Raw genomic sequence first — 8,045 nt, 5'->3', positions numbered from 1 at the left:
TCACACCCAGTTTGTATTCAGAAACTGCATAATAAAAAACCCTCATATAGCTACACCGGTTTTCCCGCATTGCGTTTTTCCAGGGACATTGGTCCAAAAAAAATGGTGTCACTTGTGTGCTTGTTTTGTTTCCTTCAGTTGATGATATGTAATGTGTTGAGCATGTACTTGCATTTATTTTCAATATTTTCATGGTAAATAACTTGTTAATTAATCAGAACAAGTAGGCATAAATAAATCAGAAAATTACATGAAGGGTTTCTAACAGTTAGACTTAGAAATTCCAACATGGTATCAGAACATGGTTGCAGATCACAAGAGAACTGAGGGCATCAGCCGAGCAGAGCAGCAGCAACAGAAACAACTGTCTCGAGTGACAGAAGTTGTTCCTAGCGGAGAAGCACCAAGGAAGGGTTGACGCAGTGCCTGCATCATCAAGTTTGAGCCAGGAAGAGGATCAGCGCAATGACAAAGGGGAGAAAACTCAACCTACGCAGTGCCCGGTCATCTTTCTCAGTCAGGAAGGATTGACGCCCGTGGCGAGGAGGCGCGGATTTTACTGGTGCTGGGATTGCGCAGAGCCTAGAAGTGCTAACCTTTAGTTGCTGGGGCTTAGGAGGTTGTGGGTAAGTTGCAGAGTGAATATGGTGGGGTACTGTAGTCAGAACAATACCTAACAGGGCAAGACCAAGGAGGAGGGAGTTGATAACGAGGATTTCTAGCCAAGAAATCCAGATCAGTGGGGGCATCTTGACATTAGCAGAGGGGTTTCCACGAGGGAAATCGAAGCTCAGAGGGAGTCACACCGAGAAATTCCAGAAAGGGAGTAGAGGCGCAGTGAGATGGTAGTGAACGAGGTAAGAGACTAGGATAGACTAGACGGAGCCTCAAACTTCATAGTCTAGAAGGCCAGAATCTTATCCGTTCTAGACAGGAACCATCTCAAGCAATTCGCCTTGAGGGCAATAGCGATCCCAGTTGACCCGAACCATAACGATAAGTACGAGGATGCAATGGCGAGGGCCAAGAGAATCATCCTTGGTGGGGTCAAGGACCATGTAGTACCACACATTGCTGAGAAGAATACGGCAAATGAGATGTGGGAGGCCCTAAAGAAGTTGCATCAGCATACTTCCATGCAGAGGAAGATGCTACTAGAAAATCAACTGCGGTCATACTAGATGCAAAAGGGAGAACAGATCGACACCTTCATAAGTCGATTGAAGGAGATCCGGGATCACCTGACTTCCATAGGGGCCATGACGGATCAAGAATTGATGGTGAGAATAGACCTAAACACAGCCTCAGAAGACCGGGAGGTGTTTGTCTAGAGCATAATGGGCAAGGCGACCCTTTTAGATTGGGAGGAAATGTGGGCTGCCCTTCGCCAAGAAGAGATCAAAAGGCTAAGCAAGGTGGGAAGCAGCGGCAAGGGGATTAGAGTCAAGAAGGAGGAAGAGGAGGATGCTTCCCTAGCATCTGAGGGGAAGCAAGAGAAACAAAAGAAGAAGGACCTCTCCAAGGTCAAATGCTTCAACTATGGGGAACTAGGTCACTATGCAAGCTAGTGTTCGAGGAAGAAGAGCAAAGGAGAGGCTTCCGAGACCAAGGCTATGCCAGCAAGGGTGGAGAAGGAATTGGAGATAGATGATGATTGTGTCATGAGTTCTCACATGCCACTTGAGCAGAGGTGGGGAGACATCAAGCTATAGTCAGATGCACTACAGGCGATGAGGGGTAGGATCCTCGAGGTACCCAAACTCTTGGATTATACCTTGATACAAGAGCCTTGAAGAGGAGTAGCAGGATTGACGAATGCTGGTAGAGACGGATGCGGGTAAAGCGACAAAGAGGGCTATGGTGCAGGAATCCCAAGATAGCGTGAGGCAGTAATGCGAGATGCATGGGATTATTGCAGCAACGCAGAGGTTAGAGAGGGAGCACTTGTCAGCGACAAAGGGAGTTTCAGCATCAAGGGTGTCTCTAGCCTGACAGAGATGTCAAAGTTGGGAGATAAGTTACTTACTTCTCAGTAACTGAGTTGTAGTGCATCAATTAGTAGTGGTAGTGCTATGGGTAGCACGATGCAACATGATGAGAGGGGTTGTCGTACGGATGCAGCAATGGTAGTGGCAGGGCCATGGGTAGAAGTACATGATGGAGTAATGCAGAGGATGTTGGGCAGCAGGCCTAGCATCAACACAGGGATCGATGTCGGATGATCAGGGTGATGCTTAGTGAGGAGTATTACTAGAGCACAATCCTCGCTAAGAGAGAGTGTTGATTTGGGGTAGCATCGGATGTGCTCTAGCCACGAAAATTGGTGGAGAGGCTAAAGCACATGAGATCTCCAATACACAGAAATGGTTTGGGAAGATTCTAAACAGTTTGGAAGATATTAAAATAACTAATATTTTTAATGGAGTCCCTAAGTCTAAACTTAGGGAAAATAAAATATTAATGTGAATTAATATAAAACTGTGTTAGCAAGGTCCAAAAGTCGTGGATCAAGCCAGAATTAATCTTAGCTCTTGATTAGGTACTTAATCTCGGCCGTTGAATTGTCAATGAGAAAAGTATAAAAGGAGGCTTGAGGGTCACTTGGAGAACACACCGAGATGATCAAAATTTCAATTTGTTGGGGCAGGGTTTACTGAGGAACTCGAAAGAGTGATCAGAGTTGCAGCTAAAGGGCAGTGAATAAAGAAGCAGAGAGGCATAGAGAGTAAAAGAGGATCAGCGCAGAAGCGGGGAGAGACAGACGTAGAGCCAGCCAGAGGTTCATGCAGAGCCAACCAAGGCTCACGCAGAGGCGGTCGGCAGCTGTGCAGTACCTCAGAGAGCCAGCGTGGGTGACGTAGAGGCTCTAAGGGCTAACACAGTGCCTCGAGAGGCTGATGCGGGGCAAGCTAGGGTGACGTTGGGCAGACGCTGGACAGAGGGGGTTTCAGCATCAAGGGTGTCTCTAACCTGACAGAGACGTCAGAGTTGGGAGATCAATTACTTAATTCTCAGTAACTGAGTTGCAGTGCAGCAGTTAGTAGTGGCAGTGCTATGGGTAGCACGATGCAACATGATGAGATGGGTTGTCGTATGGATGCAACAGTGGCATTGACAGGGCCATGGGTAGCAGTACATGATGGAGCAGTGCAGAGTATGTTGGGCAGTATTCCTAGCATCAGCACAAGGACCGATGCCGGATGATCAGGGTGATGCTTGGTGAGGAGTATTACTAGAGCACAGTCCTCGCTAAGAGGGAGTGTTGATTTGGGGTAGCATTGGATGTGCTCTAACCATGAAAATTGGTGGAGAGGCTAAAGCACATGAGATCTCCAATATGCAAAAATGGTTTGGGCAGATTCTAAACAGTTTGGAAGATATTAAAATAATTAATATTTTTAATGGAGTCCCTAAGTCTAAACTTAGGGAAAATAAAATATTAATGTGAATTAATATAAAACTGTGTTAGAAGGGTCCAAAAGTCGTGGATCAAGCCAGAATTTATCTTAGTCGTTGATTACGAACTTAATCTCAGCCGTTGAATTTTCAACAAGAAAAGTATAAAAGGAGGCTTGAGGGTCACTTGGAGAACACACCGAGTTGATCAAAATTTCGATTTTCTGGGACAGGGTTTGCTGAGAAACTTGAAAGAGTGATCAGAGTTGCAGCTGAGGGGCAGTGAATACAAAAGTAGAGAGGCAGAGAGAGTACCAGGAGGATCAGTGCAAAATCCTGGAGAGAGGGACGTAGAGCCAGCCAGAGGTTCACGCAAAGCCAACCAGGGCTCACGCAGAGGCAGCCGGGATCTGCGTAGTGCCTCAAAGAGCCAGTGTGGGTGACACAGTGCCTCTATAGGCTGACGCAGGGTAAGCTAGGGTGATGTTGGGCAAACGCTAGACAGAGGGGGTTTCAGCATCAAGGGTGTCTCTAGCCTGACAGAGATGTCAAAGTTGGGAGATCAGTTACTTACTTCTTAGTAATTGAGTTGCAGTGTAGTAATTAGTAGTGGCAGTGCTATGGGTAGCATGATGCAACATGATGAGAGGGGTTGTTGTACGGATGCAGCAGTCGTAGTGGTAGGGCCATGGGTAGCAGTGCAGAGGATGTTGGGCAGCAAGCCTAGCATCAGCACAGGGATCGATGCCGAATGATCAGGGTGATGCTTAGTGAGGAGTATTATTAGAGCACATTCCTCGCTAAGAGGGAGTGTTGATTTGGGGTAGCATCAGATGTGCTCTAGCCACAGAAATTGGTGGAGAGGGTAAAGCACATGAGATCTCCAATACACATAAATGGTTTGGGCAAATTCTAAACAGTTTGGAAGATATTTAAACAATCAATATTTTTAATGGAGTCCCTAAGTCTAAACTTGGGGAAAATAAAATATTAATGTGAATTAATATAAAATTGTGTTAGAAGGGTCCAAAATTCGTGAATCAAGACAGAATTAATCTTAACCGTTGATTAGGGACTTAATCTCGGCCGTTGAATTGTCAATGAGAAAATTATAAAAGGAGGCTTGAGGGTCACTTGGAGAACACATCGAGTTGATCAAAATTTCGATTTTCTGAGGCAAGGTTTGTTGAGGAACTCGAAAGAGTGATCAAAGTTGTAGCTGAGGGGAAATGAATACAGAAGCAGAGAGGCAGAGAGAGTACCGGGAGGATCAGCACAAAAGCTAGGAGAGAGGGACGCAAAGCCATACAAAGGTTCACGCAGAGCCAGCCAGGGCTCACGCAGAGCTAGCCAGGGCTCACGCAGAGCCAGTCGAGAGCTGCGCAGTGCCTCAGAGAGCCAGCGTGGATGACACAGAGGTTCTAAGGATTGACGCAATGCCTCCATAGGCTGACGCAGGGTAAGCTAGGGTGACGTTGGGCAAACGTTGGGCGAGAAAGGGTTGACGCAGTCCCTAGAGGCTGATGTTGGGGTTTTCGTGGGGCAGATTGGAGTTGGAAGCCGTCGGAGTGTTTATCCGGGGTTTCAGCTGGAACATCTGTCTCCGACTGAGAGGTACTACTGCCGAGATTATTCTCTGTTGGGTGAGCTGGTTTTTGCACCCAGATTGTATTCAAAAACTGCATAATAATAAAACCCTCAAATAGTTGCACCGGTTTTCCCGTATTGGGTTTTTCCGAGGACATTGGTCCAAAAACAACGGTGTCACTTGTGTGCTTGTTTTGTTTCCTTCAATCGATGATCTGTAATGTGCTGAGCATGTACTTGTATTTATTTTCAGTGTTTACATGGTAAATAACTTGCTAATTAATCAGAACAAGTAGGCAGAAATAAATCAGAAAAGTACATGAAGGGTTTCTAACAGTTAGACTTAGAAATTCCAACATCCAACACTGCCTCCATCATGTCCTTCCAAGAAATATAGTTCGAACTACCCTCAAGGGCATATTTGAGTCTCAATTCATAAAATGACATCCTTCTGGCTCTGAAGTATGATACTGCAAATTTGATTTCTCCTGTAAAAGACAAACTCGTGTTCTCCTCTTCTATAGTGATTTCAGCTCTGATAACATGCAGAAATTCCTTGTAGATTCAAACTGCAAATTGTAATATGCTAAAATAATTGACTTGAATCTACTCTACTCATCAGCGGAAACAATAAATGATCGATGAAATCATGAAGCATAAAAGAGAAAGAATTCAATCACACATAACACAATAATTTTATGGGGAAAGCCACAGATAAAACCCTTGCTATCTATATATTGCATTAATTAGAAAATATGAGAAGATTACAATGCTTTGCTCAAGCCCAAGCAACCTCTACACTATCTCAATCTATCTCACTGCTTCACAAACAATCTCAAGCCAATACTTAGCCAATTATGCTGCCTGTCAAGCTCCTATTTCCTTTTGCAGTTTCCTAGGGAATTAACCCATATTAAATTAGGAAATTCCACAAATATGAATTGTGCAATCCTCAGAGGCCTTCCTTTGATTGCATGCACCACCTGTAAAATTCATATGATTATAAAACTGATAGTACACTGTACCTGAACTTCAATCTCAATTGGGTTTTTCTCTTATATGACAGGCATGAGTTAATTATGAGTTAATCTTCAGTTTGCTAGTTGATTAGTGTTGGTTACACCCCATTACTGGATCTCCCACTAATTCCTCCATCAGTTGGAACTAGTTTAACTAAATTTTACTCAGTTAAACTGAATTAAATAATTACAACTCAAAATAAACTCAACGAGGGCTCCTAAAAAGTAGGAGGCACTCTACATGACTCTAGTTAGACCCTCAACTCAAATTAACTGAGCCAACAAAGTCAACTTAACTTAGTTAACTATTACAAGTTGTCATGAAATGTGGAATTACAATTTAATTCAAGGACAAAATTAAATTAGGATTTTCTTGTTGCATTTTCAATAATGTTTGTGGTGCAAAACCTCGACATAACAGAGGAAAATCCGTCGATTGCAGAGCGACGTTGTCTTAGCGAAAGAGGGAGAATGGACATTGTCGGTGAGGGTTAGTGATGGTTGTAACCCTAATTCCCCTCCAAGCAATGACAGTTGTTGATGAAGGGTAAACAATCGACAGCAGAGTCAGGGTGTACCATTTGCCGGAACCAGGATTGGAAATGAAACTTGAAGTTATTCATCTAGAACAAGGAGCCTGCGAAATAGCGGGAGAACCAAGTGAGTTAGACTCACAGGCACCTCTCAGCGAGAGGGTTCCTCTAGAAGAAAAGAAAAGTACAAGGGTTGTAACCCAGCCAGAATCACAGACCCAACGGACCTATAAGAGCAATAGACCAATATCTGTGGTGAAAAACATCAGCATAATGGATGAAAAGTCGTTAGTTTCAAAGCAACGCTATCTTAGCGAAAAAGGAAGAATGGAGACTGTCAACGAGGATTTGTGACCCTAATTTTGCTCCAAGCGATGAGAGCTGTTGATGAAGGATGAATAGTGGATGGTGGAGATACAGACAGGTGGCTACGTCGTCAAAGGACATGTAGAGTTCAAGAGGTTTCATAAATTAATGCAATGAGTGACAAATAATGCTAATTAAAATAATAATTTGTTTTGAGGATGATTTAATGATTTTTGTCCTATGATACCTTTGTGAAGTGCCTTTTTTAAATTCAAATCCTCCCAAAAATCTTATATTTCCACACACTGAGTTCATATAGTGAGCATAGTAGTCACAGTGAATTCCATCAATTTCAGGTCAGATAAACACTAACCCAATTTAAATTGACAATTCTATTAGACAACAAAATAATAATAATTAATATAAATTTTTAAATATTTAATAATGAAATGTAAAATCAATATAATCATAATAGAGATCCAAATCTTAAAAAATTAATACAAGCCACATCTGAGTTCGAACATAAAGAACAACATGTCTATAGGCATAGATATACATGACAATAACCGTTAGAAACTATTGAAAAGTCGGAGCCATCTTTGAAGATGGACATGTCAAATAAGTAAAAATGGACATGTCATATTGGATACGAATGTTTTATGTTTTAAAATTTAAAAAATAATAATAATAAAAAAAAAGTGATTTATTCATTTGTTTTTATTTTTATTTTTATTGTTAAAGAAATTGAAGAATATAATCATTATTTTTTATTATTTAAAATATAATTAAAAATTCTATTTTTAAATTTTTTAAAAAAGGCAAAAAAATTAATAATTTAAATTTATTGTTTCAAAATTAAAAACTAAAATAAAATGTGTCGAATAAATGCTATAAAATTAAATTAAAATAAAGTTTTTCCATTTAATTTAATTTTATGCTAGCAATTGTATCACATGTTGCAAAGAAAATGTCATAAGGCATGAGTATAGGAAAGAGTAACATAGAAGTAAAATTTTTATGCATTTTTATTTATTGACTAGTTTTTATGAGAAAAACTTTGCAGAATTGAGCTTTATCATGGATTATAATTGCATGATGGGTTCATTGTTAAAATTACTCTCTCTAGAATTAAGATTGTTTATTTGAATGTTTTATCATTTCAATATACATGATCTATTTTAAATCTAAATGGTTAATCTCAATA

Source organism: Pinus tabuliformis, chromosome X (genome assembly GCF_031772625.1).
Source record: "Pinus tabuliformis cultivar Carrire ecotype Pingquan chromosome X, CPIR1, whole genome shotgun sequence".
NCBI classification, from domain to species: Eukaryota; Viridiplantae; Streptophyta; class Pinopsida; order Pinales; family Pinaceae; genus Pinus; species Pinus tabuliformis.
Note: the sequence above shows the minus strand (reverse complement) of the source record.